Source organism: Apium graveolens, chromosome 4 (assembly GCF_009905375.1).
Source record: "Apium graveolens cultivar Ventura chromosome 4, ASM990537v1, whole genome shotgun sequence".
NCBI classification, from domain to species: domain Eukaryota; kingdom Viridiplantae; phylum Streptophyta; class Magnoliopsida; order Apiales; family Apiaceae; genus Apium; species Apium graveolens.
In genome coordinates, this window is record NC_133650.1 from 279,186,537 (window position 1) to 279,199,000 (window position 12,464).

Sequence of the window (12,464 nt, forward strand, 5' to 3'; positions counted from 1 at the left end):
CACAAATATGGGGAGGGGAGTTTATGCCTAATTCTCCAATAGCAACATTGTAATCATAACCTACTCCAGATGTTTGATTAATAGTTTGCTTATTGTAGAACTCTTTAGCCTTAGAGCAAGAATTAAAGTAAGCTTTGACCTTAGTCTCAAGACCGGTGTTCTTGTCTTTGAGAATAGTTTCGAGTTGTCTATAACAGTCAATTCTAATCTCTAGAAAAGATACTTGTTCTTTTAATTTATCTTGATTAATGTGCACAAGTCTTAATTCATTGACCTCTTTCTCAAGGTCTTTGATTTGTTGAGTTAACATTTCATTATCACGACGAGCACAATCTAAGGAGCCTCATAGATGATAAACTAATTCAGCATCAGTAAATTTTACCTCTTTTCTTGATGATGAGGTGTTTGCATCACTAGCCATAAGAGCAAGATTCCCATCTTCTTCATCTTCACTGTCAGTATCATCCCAGCTTCTTCCCTTTGTCAGGTAAGCCCTTTCATATTTACTCTTCTGATTAGAATCATAAGAGTTCTTCCTAACTTGCTTTGGCTTTCTGCATTCTGTGGCAAAGTGTCCCAACTCATTGCAGTTAAAGCATCGAATGGTGCTCCGATCAACCATCCCTATTTTGTATCCACCACTGTTGGTGTTAGAGGATGAAGATCCACCTTTCTGGAATCTGTTGTGGTTGGACTTGTACTTGAACTTGGGATTCCTCTTGAATCTGACATTGGAGAATCTCTTGACAATCAGTGCCATCGACTCATCTTCCAATTGCTCCAGTTCTTCCAAGGAGTAAAAATCATCTCCTGATTGATTTGTAGTAGGAGGATCAAATTCGGCTACTATCATATTTTCTTCAGCCTTGGAAGACTGTACCATTCTCTCTGACTGTTGAGATCGTTGTTGTTGTTGTTGTTGTTCTTCAGCTACTAGAGCAGTAGACATGCTGACCACTCTTCCTTTCCCGTAGACTTCCTTCTGCTGAATCTGCTCCAACTCATAGGTTTTTAGCACACCATAGAGCCTTTCCAAAGAAATCTCATTCAGATCTCTCGCTTCTCTTATGGCAGTGATTCTATGTTCAAGATGAGTTGGCAGTGTTAAAAGGAACTTTTTGTTGACCTCCCTAATTGAATAATATTTTCCATTTATGTTCAGGTTGTTGATCAATGCATTGTACCTCTCAAACATTTCAGTGATTCCTTCTCCTGGATTGGATTTAAAGTGTTCATACTCAGAGGTTAGGATCTCTAACTTGTTCTCTCGAACTTCCTCTGTGCCTTCATTAATCACCTCAATAGTTTCCCAGATGTGTTTGGAATTTTTACAGTTCATCACATGTCTGTTCATCAAGGGATCAAGGGAATCAACTAAAATTAATTGAAGGCTGGCATCCAAGGAGGCTTCTTCTTTTTCAGCAGGAGAAAAATCCTCAGGATCTTTTACATAGGTTCTAGCTTTGGTAATTACAACATCATCTTCTATAACCTCTGGTTTAATAACTATCGGAATTTTTGGACCCTTCTTTAACACGTCCAGATATTTGGGATTTGCAACTTGTAAAAACAAGAGCATCTTCTTCTTCCACATAATATAATTTTCTTTATCGAATAGTGGAAATTTAACGGTTCCAACTTTTTGTGTAGTCATTATGAATTTTTGAGTAAATAAAAATTCAAGGAGTGGAAGAATCACAAAAGTCTAGGATCTTGATTTGTTCGTTAATCCTAAGGCCGTGATACCAATTATTAGGTCCCAATATGTTTGTAGAAGGGGGGTTGAATACAAACTATACCGTTTAATCGAATAAAATGAGGAATAAAAAAGTGAAACAAAATTCAAGTTAAATAAAACTATTATTAAACTTGAAAGGTGTTACAACAACGGTATCGTTTACAAGGGATTAATCTCAAATAAATTATTCCAAATCTAAAATAAATTCGACATGAACTTTTTCTATTTTTGAAATAAAAAGATCAAATGCTTAAAGCAATTTGAGATTAAGTTCTAGGGATTTTGATCCGCTAGATAGTTACACAACAACAAGATAATAATTTCTAGTGGTTTGAATTTAACATTAATGACTAGAAATTAATAGGCTCTGAATGCAGTTGAGAGAGATGAAATGCTTATGATGTTTTCTTTCTTCAGGTTGTTGTTCTGTAGTTAATGAGCTTCTGCTTCTGTCTTTTTATATTCAATCAACAGAATGAATTGAACTAGCATGACTATCTGTGAGATAATCAATTGAGCTAGCAAGGCAATTCCACCAGCTGGTAAGACTTTCGGTATGACAGTTAAATGAACTGGCATGACAATCCCAACAGCTAGTAAGACTTCCGATAAGACAATCAAATGAACTGGCATGACTTTCGGTATGACTATTGATTGTCATACCGATTGTCATACTAGTTCAAAAGATTGTCTTGCTGAATTAATATTGAATTTAAATTCAAAATCAATTCTGAAAATTTATAATATTAATTCAGAATTAATTATTCAATTAATCAATAAATTAATCTTTGTAGATATAATTTATTTTCTTAACTAAATTATACGACTTAATTAATTATTAGAGAATTAATACTACTCTTGAACATCAACCATTCTTCTGAAAATCTTTTGATAATTATGAATCAATTCCACCACTTCAATGTTGATACTCGATGTAATGTCTGGTTCATGAGTGACTAAATTCCGTGACGTTTCTTCATGTCTTGACTTTAATAACTTGATTTTCTTCAGATTAAATCCCTGTAAATATTTGATACCCTGACGAGATCTCTGTCAGTTGATTAAATCCATAATATTGATTTATATCACTGAGGCTTGATCAATTTCTTGAACTTCTTCCAGTAAAGTAATTTCTCAAGTTGTAGATGAACATTGATACTGAATCCTTTGACAGATGTTACTTGGAGAGATCTCTTTGACTGTGGATCTACTAATTACTTATTACATTCTTATTTGAGTTGAGTTAAATCCTCGAATAAACAAATAGGCTATGACATATGCCTTTCAAGAAGGAAGAAATGAGGGTCCATAGCACTGGTTTCTGAGTTGGAGAAAGAGAAAGAGGTGGAGGTAGAAGCTGTTGAGTCTACTTCTAAGGTATGTGAAAACAAGGGTAAGGGGCTGGTAGCTGATAATGAAGATTCTTTGAGCCAAGATGACATGGATGATATTGATGAAGATCTTGCATTTCTTTCCAGAAGATTTTCCAAGCTCAAGTTCAAAAAGAACTTTGGAGCAGCTGAGCCAAATAAAAACATGGTGGATAAATCAAAATTCAAATATTTCAAATGTGGCTTGGCAGGGCATTTTGCCAGTGAGTGTAGAAAGTCAGATTCAAGCAAGAAGAAGTTTGAGCCTATGGATTATAAACAGAAGTATTTTGAGTTGCTTAAAAAAAGGAGAGGGCTTTTATTACACAAGAAAATGACTGGGCAACAGATGGTCTGGATGAAGATGAAGATGTCAGCTATGTCAATCTAGCCCAAATGGCCAAGTCTAATGAAACGGAGACAAGTTCTTCAAGTAATCAGGTAATCACCACTAACCTAGCATATTTATCTAAAGCTGAGTGTAATGATGCAATTAATGACATGTCTACAGAATTATATCATTTGCGTTACACTTAAGTCCCTCACTAAGGAAAATGCTTAAATCAAAGAAAACAATCTGTTTTTAAGTGAGAGGAATAATGTGTTAGAGTCTCAGTTTATTGAATTTGAAAATTTTAGAATAGAATGTAAGATTGCTAAGGATGAATTAGCTGAGTCCTTGAAGAAAGAAGAGATTTTGAAGAGGCAACTTGAACGAGAACAGGAGGTGATTAAAGCATGAAAATCATCCAGAGATGTTCATGCTCAAATCACTAAAGTTCAAGGTATTGAGTCCTTTTGTGATGCAGCCTAGAAAAAGAGTAGGGAGAAGCTGGAATCCAATTTGGTTAAAGGATTACTAACAGATGTAGACTCGACGGATGATGAGAGTAATCCGTCAGATAATCAAAAGGATTATCCGTCGAGTGACACAAATCCTCATTCGTCGGCTGTGAGCAAACCTGTGAGCAAAGCCAAACTAAGTTAAATGAAAAGTATGGATCAGTTTCTAAAAACTTTGTTTCAGGATAATCAAGTCAAGTGAAGAAGGAGAAGAAAGTGAATGTTGGTCATCTGTCTATCAAGCAATTGAATGACAGATTAGAAAAGATTGAGGTTGAATCAGAAACTAAAAAGAAAAATAATAGAAATGGAAAAGTAGGGATTAACAAACATAACAACTACACACCTGATAAATATGCTCCCAGAAAAATCTGTGTTGAGTGTGGTAGTGTTAATCACTTGTTTGTTAATTGCAAACTTGCCATACCTACTCCTATATCTGTACCATCTTCTTTTCCCAACATGAATGTCATGCCTTCTATGCCTATGAATGCTATGTCTGTATAGAATATGAATGCACAATTTGCTAATATGCCATTTGCACCTAATCCTTATTATGCTGCATTTAGTATGCCTCAAATGCCATTTAGCATGCCTTACTGGAATAACATGTTTGCAAATAGTATGCCTTTTCCTGTTAATCAAAATGTGCATGATAATTCTATTTTAATGACTGGTTTCAAAGGTCCTACTCAGATGACTAAGGATGAATCTGATATCCCTAAGTCAAATGAGATCAAACCTAAGAAACAAAAGAAGAAAGCTAACAAGGCGGGACCCAAGGAAACTTGGGTACCAGAATCAACTTGATTTGGTTTTGATGTGTGCAGGGAAGCAGGAAGAATCTGTGGTACTTGGATAGTGGTTGTTCAAGACACATGACTGGAGATTCTTCCCTGCTCATAGAGTTCAAGGAGAGAGCTGGACCAAGTATTACTTTTGGAGATGACAGCAAGGGTTATACTGTGGGATATGGCTTGATTTCTAAAGACAATGTCATCATTGAGGAGGTTACCTTAGTGGATGGTCTCAAGCACAACTTGTTGAGTATCAGCGAGCTTTGTGATAAAGGCAATTCAGTAACCTTCAATTCAGAAGCCTGTGTTGTGACTAATAAAAAGAGCAACAAAGTGGTTCTTACTGGAATGAGAAAAGGAAATGTGTACCTAGCTGACTTCAACTCATCAAATGTAGAATCTGGCACTTGCCTTCTCAGTAAAGCAAGTCAAGATGAAAGTTGGTTGTGACACAAGAAGCTGTCACATCTAAACTTTAAGACCATGAATGAGCTTGTCAAGAAGGAACTGGTTAGAGGTATTCCTCAAGTGGAGTTTTCTAAGGATGGACTGTGTGATGCCTGCCAAAAGGGAAAGCAGATTAAAGCATCATTTAGAAAGAAGCTTGATTCAACAATTGAAAAACCTTTGCAATTGCTACACATGGATTTGTTTGGACCAGTCAATGTGGTGTCCATCTCAAGGAAAAGATTTTGCCTAGTAATTGTAGATGATTTCTCAAAGTTCTCTTGGACATATATCCTAAATTCTAAAGATGAGGCTAGTGAAATCATCATTAATCACATAAGACAAGTCAACAATCATCCTGATTTCAAAGTTAGAAGAATCAAGAGTGACAATGGAACTGAGTTCAAGAATTCTTTTATGAGAGTATTTTGTAAAGAGAATGGGATTATGCATGAGTTTTCAGCAGCAAGGACTCTATGACAAAATGGAGTAGTGGAAAGAAAGAACAGATCACTTATTGAAGCTACAAGGACAATGCTTGAAGAATCAAAGTTACCAACATATTTTTGGGCTGAAGCTGTAAATATTGATTGCTACACTCAGAATATTTCTTTGGTTAATCAAGCAATGTGTATGACTGATAAGTGGCATTTTATACCACTTGGAACGTCTTATAATGGCTTGAATTGGTGTCTTGAAATCAAGTATTTTGTGTATTTGATGCGTTTTTCTAATGTTTGTGCATTTCAGGATAATAATTGCATTTATGGAGAGATTTCATCAAGAATAAGCCTTGGCATGTGTTCAGCATTACAAGCGGGAAGATAGGAGCAGATTGCAGCAAAGAAACGGGAGAAAAACAGAGCAGTTTCCAGTAGGGGTCTGAGCGCCCGCTCAGCTCTGCTGAGCGACCACTCAGGAAGCTGAGCGCCCGCTCAGGATTGCTGAGCGGCAGCTCAAGGAAGGAAAATTAGAATTATTATTTCGGACTCCTAGTTCTGTTTAACTTCCAACTTCTGAGATATCTGGGTATTATGGAATTCCCAGATAAGTAGTTTTCAGAGACGTTTCACAAAGGTTGGATCGTAGTATTAATCGAAGAGCGAGGAGATAAGGAAGAAGACCGTTTTAGCACACCGCAATGAAGAGGAAGCATATTTTCTTGTGATTCTTTATTTCGTTGTAACGTTGGATGCTAGTTTTCTTTACTTTGAACCTATTTACTCTTGTAACTTACTCTGGTTTAATATAAGTAGTTTTAGTTTTTATTCTTGTGTGTTATTATCATGTTTTCATATGAACCCATGATGTTGATGAGTGCTATCATGGGCTAATCGTGATCATGGGGTCGTAACGGATTTACTATGGAATTCTTTAGTTAGTTGTTTAATACTTTAGTGTGTGATGATTGTATGATATCTAGTATTGGTTGTGCTTATTCATCTTATGTGCGTCGCGAACATATAAGATATGTTGTTAATCTCTTGTGAAGCGATGGTGGATCTTGAGATTTAGAACTTGCCATGCTAGCATAGGTTCATGTATGAGTATGCATGATTTGTGGGTAACTCTACCATTTTATTCGCCCTATGTAATCAAAAGGAATAACTTGTGCTTAAATCGTTATGTTGTCAATTTCTGTAGACATATAGGGACTCAACATAATTGATGCCTATTCAACTTTTATCTTAATTGTGGATGTTTGGTAGAATGGTATTAGTACAATGAAAGTTGGATTTCATCATTTTCGTGTTGTTCGATTAATATCATCACTGTTGCATGCTAAGGGTAATAACAATGACTATTGAAGGAAGTAGTAATGAAGTTATGATCTCATGTGTGCTTTAATATTGTTAATTCAAGTGTTAATTAAGTGCTTAATTCTCGTAGTTAATTGTAGTTAATAATTAGTTAATCAAATCTAAGTGTTATTATTTTAACATTGAGAAGTAATCATACATTGGTGAGTGAGTGTAATTGAACATAATTAATCTGAGTATTTGTGGGAACGAACTAGAAAGTATTATATATTACTTGCGAACGCATATACTTGCGTGTATTATTAGCGCGTGTTTTCGCCCTAACAAGTTTTTGGCGCCGTTGCCGGGGACTCGGCGTATTTGTTTAGTTTATGTACTTACCATCAGTGGTCATTAGGACTCGGTGATTAAGGCGTGTTACGTATTGTTTCCGGTTGTGTTTCAGGTACCTTAGCGAGCCTTTATGCAAACATGTTCTCGTACTCGCAAGAGGACTTTAGATACGGCTGAGGAGACAGACGAAGTTCTTGATATTCCGGAGAAGATAGAATTTGAAGATTCGGATTCAGGAAGTGAGCAGAAAGAGCCAGTAATCATGGGTGATCGTATAGTTCCGGCAGATCCAACTCTTATGGACTTTTCTCGGCCTAAAATTGATGATATTCAGTCTAGCATCATGCACCCGGCTATTGAGGCCAATAACTTTGAAATCAAGCTGGACACTATTCAGATGGTGCATAATTCTGTTTCTTTCGGAGGTGGTGCGACTGAAGACCCCAACATGCACATAAGGAATTTTGTCGAGATCTGTAGTACTTTCAAATATAATGGTGTGACTGATGCGTCTATCAAGCTGGGGCTTTTCCCATTCTCACTGAGGGATAAAGCTAAGGACTGGTTACATTCTGAACCAGCTGGGTCTATCACTACTTGGCAAGATCTTGCGCAAAAGTTTCTGATGAAGTTTTATCCAATGGCGAAGACTGCGGCTATGAGGAGTGCTCTTACTCAGTTTGCGCAGCAACCTTCAGAATCTATGTGCGAAGCTTGGGAGCGCTACCAGGAAATGTTGAGAAAGTGTCCACATCATGGAATGCCTGATTGGATGGTGATCACTGGTTTCTATAATGGTTTGGGGGCCCAATCTCGGCCTATGCTCGATGCAACAGCTGGAGGCGCCTTGTGGGCTAAAACCTATACTGAGGCTTATAATCTTATTGAGACTATGCTTGCAAATGAGCATCAAAACCCAACTCAAAGGATGATGTCTGGGAAGGTAGCAGGTATTCTAGAAGTTGATGCAGCTACAGCTATTACAGCGCAACTCCAAGCGCTGTCTATGAAGGTCGATTCTCTAGCCACCTATGGAGTCAATCAGATAGCTATGGTCTGTGAGCTTTGTGCAGATTCTAATGCTATGGATCAGTGTTCTCTTGTTAATGAATCTGTTCAGTATGTGAATAATTATCAGTGACCGCAGCAGCCTGTGCCAGCTACTTATCATCCTAACAACAGAAATCATCCAAATTTCAGCTGGAGTAATAATCATAATGCTATTCAGCAACCATATCAGCAAGGCGTAAGTAAACAGTTCAATCCACCTGGATTTCAGCAACCACATCATTATGCTCAAAGGCAATCATATCCTCAACAAGGAGGTGCGGCTCCACCCTCTAGTGCTGATTTTGAGGAACTTAAACTGTTGTGCAAAAGTCAGGCGGTCTCTATCAAGACCTTGGAAAATCAAATCGGTCAAATAGCCAATGCAGTGCTCAATCGTCAACCTGGCACACTTCCCAGTGATACTGAAGTGCCAGGCAGGAAGGAAGCTAAAGAGCAAGTTAAGGCTATTACCTTAAGGTCTGGAAAAGTTGTTGATGCTGAAAAAGCAAAAGAAGGAGAAGCTGAAGTTGGTAGTGAAGAAGCTAAGCAAAAGGAGAAAGTGGCGGAACCAAGGAAGACTACTGTTGAACATACTCTGCCTGAGGGTAATACAGGGGATAAACAACTCTATCCTCCACCACATTTCCCTAAGAGATTGCAACAACAAAAGCTGGATAAGCAGTGTGGTAAGTTTCTGGAGGTGTTCAAGAAACTCCACATTAATATACCTTTCGCTGAGGCTCTGGAGCAAATGCCTAGTTATGCGAAATTTATGAAGAGTATTCTTTCAAGGAAGGTGAAACTGGATGACCTGGAGACCGTTGCTTTAATGGAAGAATGCAGTGTTGTGCTGCAACAAAAGTTACCTTCAAAGCTTAAAGATCCAGGTAGCTTCACCATTCCTTGCACCATTGGCAAGTTGTCTTTTGACAAGTGCTGTGATTTGGGAGCAAGCATCAATCTGATTCCGTTGTCGATCTTCAAAAAGTTGAACTTTCCTGATCCAAAGCCCACCTACATGTCTCTACAATTGGCTGATCGTTCTATTACATACCCACGAGGCATAGTGGAGGATGTGCTAGTCAAGGTGGATAAGCTCTTCTTTTCTGTAGACTTTGTTATTCTGGATTTCGAGGAAGATAAGAAGATTCCCATAATCTTGGGGAGACCTTTCTTGGCTACAGGTCGTACCTTGATAGATGTGCAGAAAGGTGAACTTACTATGAGGGTGCAGGATCAGGATGTGACATTCAATGTATTCAAAGCGATGAAATTCCCTACAGAAGATGAGGAGTGCTTAAAAGTGGATTTGATTGATTCTGCGGTTACTTCAGAACTTGATCATATGCTAATGTCTGATGCATTAGAGAAAGCCTTAATGGGGGATTTTGACAGTGATGATGAGGATGGCAATAAGCAACTACAATATCTAAATGCTTCTCCTTGGAGGCGAAAGCTAGACATGCCATTTAAATCTCTTGGTACTTCAGACTTCAAAAATGCTGAAGGAAAGCTCAAACTATCGATTGAGGAAGCACCTACCTTGGAGCTTAAATCATTGCCTGAACACTTGAGGTATGCTTTTTAGGTGATGCATCTGCTCTACCTGTTATTATTGCATCTGACCTTTCAGGTAGTGAGGAGAACAAGCTCTTGAGGATCTTCAGAGAATTCGAATCGGCTATCGGATGGACTATAGCAGACATCAAGGGGATCAACCCTTCATACTGCATGCATAAGATTCTGCTAAAGGAGGGTAGTAAGCCGACTGTTGAGCAACAACGCAGACTTAATCCTATCATGAAAGAAGTGGTGAAGAAAGAAATTCTAAAATGGCTGGATGCAGGAATCATTTATCCTATTTCTGACAGTTCTTGGGTGAGCCCCGTGCAATGTGTACCTAAGAAAGGAGGTATTACCATGGTAGCAAATGAGAAGAACGAGCTCATCCCCACTCGAACAGTCACAGGATGGAGGGTATGCATGGACTACAGAAAGTTGAACAAGGCCACGAGGAAGGATCACTTCCCTCTTCCATTTATTGATCAGATGTTTGACATGATGGCCGATCATGAGTATTATTGTCTTCTGGATGGTTATTCGGGGTATAATCAGATATGTATTGCACCAGAGGATCAAGAAAAGACTACCTTCACTTGTCCATTTGGCACGTTTGCTTTTCGCAGAGTTTTGTTTGGCTTATGTGGCTCACCGGTCACTTTTCAGAGATGTATGATGGCTATATTCTCTGATATGATTGGAAATAATGTCGAGGTGTTCATGGACGACTTATCCGTCTTTGGACATTCGTATGATGAATGTTTGAATAATCTTCGTGTAGTACTCAAAAGGTGTGTGGAAACTAATTTGGTGCTCAATTGGGAAAAATGTCATTTTATGGTGCGTGAAGGCATTATTCTTGGGCATAAGGTCTCTAGTAAGGGTCTCGAGGTGGACAAAGCCAAGGTGGGAGTCATTGAAAATCTTCCACCACCTATTTCTGTGAAAGGAATCCGTAGTTTTCTTGGTCATGCGGGTTTTTATAGGCATTTCATCATGGACTTTTCGAAGATATCTAAGCAGTTGTGTAACCTGCTTGAGAAGGATGTGCTTTTCAAATTTGATGATGAATGCTTGACGGCATTCGAGACTCTCAAGAAGAGTTTGATAACTACACCAGTTATTACAGCACCTGACTGGACAGAGTCTTTTGAGATGATGTGTGATGTGAGTGATTATGCGGTGGGCACAGCTCTTGGGCAGCGCAAGAATAATCTCTTTCATGTGGTCTACTATGCTAGCAAGACCTTAAATGGAGCTCAAATGAACTACACCACTACTGAGAAGGAGCTCTTGGCTATAGTCTTTGGTTTTGAAAAATTTCGATCTTATTTGCTTGGGACAAAGGTGACAGTGTTCACTGATCATGCGGCCATTCGCTATTTGGTTTCCAAGAAGGATTCGAAGCCCAGACTCATTCGTTGGATGCTCTTGCTACAGGAATTTGAGTTAGAGATCAAGGATCGAAAAGGTACTGAGAATCAAGTAGTTGACCATCTCTCTAGATTGGAGAATCCTGAGTCTACTTCACATGATAAGACTTTGATCAACGAATCTTTTCCTGATGAGCAGTTGTTCGCAGTTCAGGAGGAAGAGCCATGGTTCACAGATATTGTGAATTATCTTGTCAATAATATAATGCCTCCTAATTTGAATACAGCTCAAAAGAAGAAGTTTCTGCATGAGGTGAAGTCCTATATGTGGGATGAACCATATTTGTTTAGACAGGGAGCTGACCAGATCATCAGGAGATGTATCCCATTCTGTGAGATGGAGGGGATATTACGAGACTGCCACTCCACAGTATATGGTGGACATTATGGTGGTGAGAAGATGGCAGCTCGTATTCTGCAAGCAGGTTTTTTCTGTCCTACGTTGTTTAAGGATGCTCATCAGTTCGTTTTAAAGTGTGATTGTTGCCAAAGAGTGGGAAATCTTACAAGAAAGGATGAGATGTCGTTAAATGTGATGCTTGAAGTTGAGGTCTTTGATGTTTGGGGAATCAATTTCATGGGGCCATTTATCTCATCCTGCAATAATCAGTACATCTTGCTAGCAGTCGATTATGTCTCAAAATGGGTAGAAGTCAAAGCTCTGCCGACGAATGATGCAAAGGTCGTGTTGAATTTTCTTCATAAGCAGATTTTCACAAGGTTTGGAATGCCATGAGTAATCATAAGTGATAAAGGGTCGCATTTCTGCAACCGTAAGTTCACTTCTATGATGTAGCGCTACAATGTGAATCATCGTGTTACTACTGCCTATCATCTGCAAACGAATGGTTAAGTGGAAGTGTCTAATAGAGAAATCAAGTGCATTTTAGAGAAGGTTGTTTGTCCGTCAAGGAAGGATTGGTCTTTAAAGCTCGATGAAGCTGTTTGGGCTTACAGAACAGCATATAAGACTCTACTTGGGATGTCCCTGTTTCAACTTGTGTATGGTAAGGGATGTCATTTACCTGCGGAGCTTGAGCATAAGGCTTATTGGGCATTGAAGAAGTTGAACCTGGATCTAGATGCAGCTGGAAAGAAGCGAATGCTTAGCTAAATGAACTTGATGAATTTCG

The 12,464-nt window shown here is 38.5% G+C and overlaps 1 non-coding gene across 1 annotated transcript; it reads right to left on the reverse strand.

The window, feature by feature from the left end:
* Positions 1-7,943: 7,943 nt before the first annotated feature.
* On the reverse strand, positions 7,944-8,050 carry LOC141722459 (small nucleolar RNA R71). Its single transcript, XR_012575476.1, has one exon. It is a non-coding gene; the product is annotated as a small nucleolar RNA R71 (small nucleolar RNA).
* Positions 8,051-12,464: the final 4,414 nt, after the last annotated feature.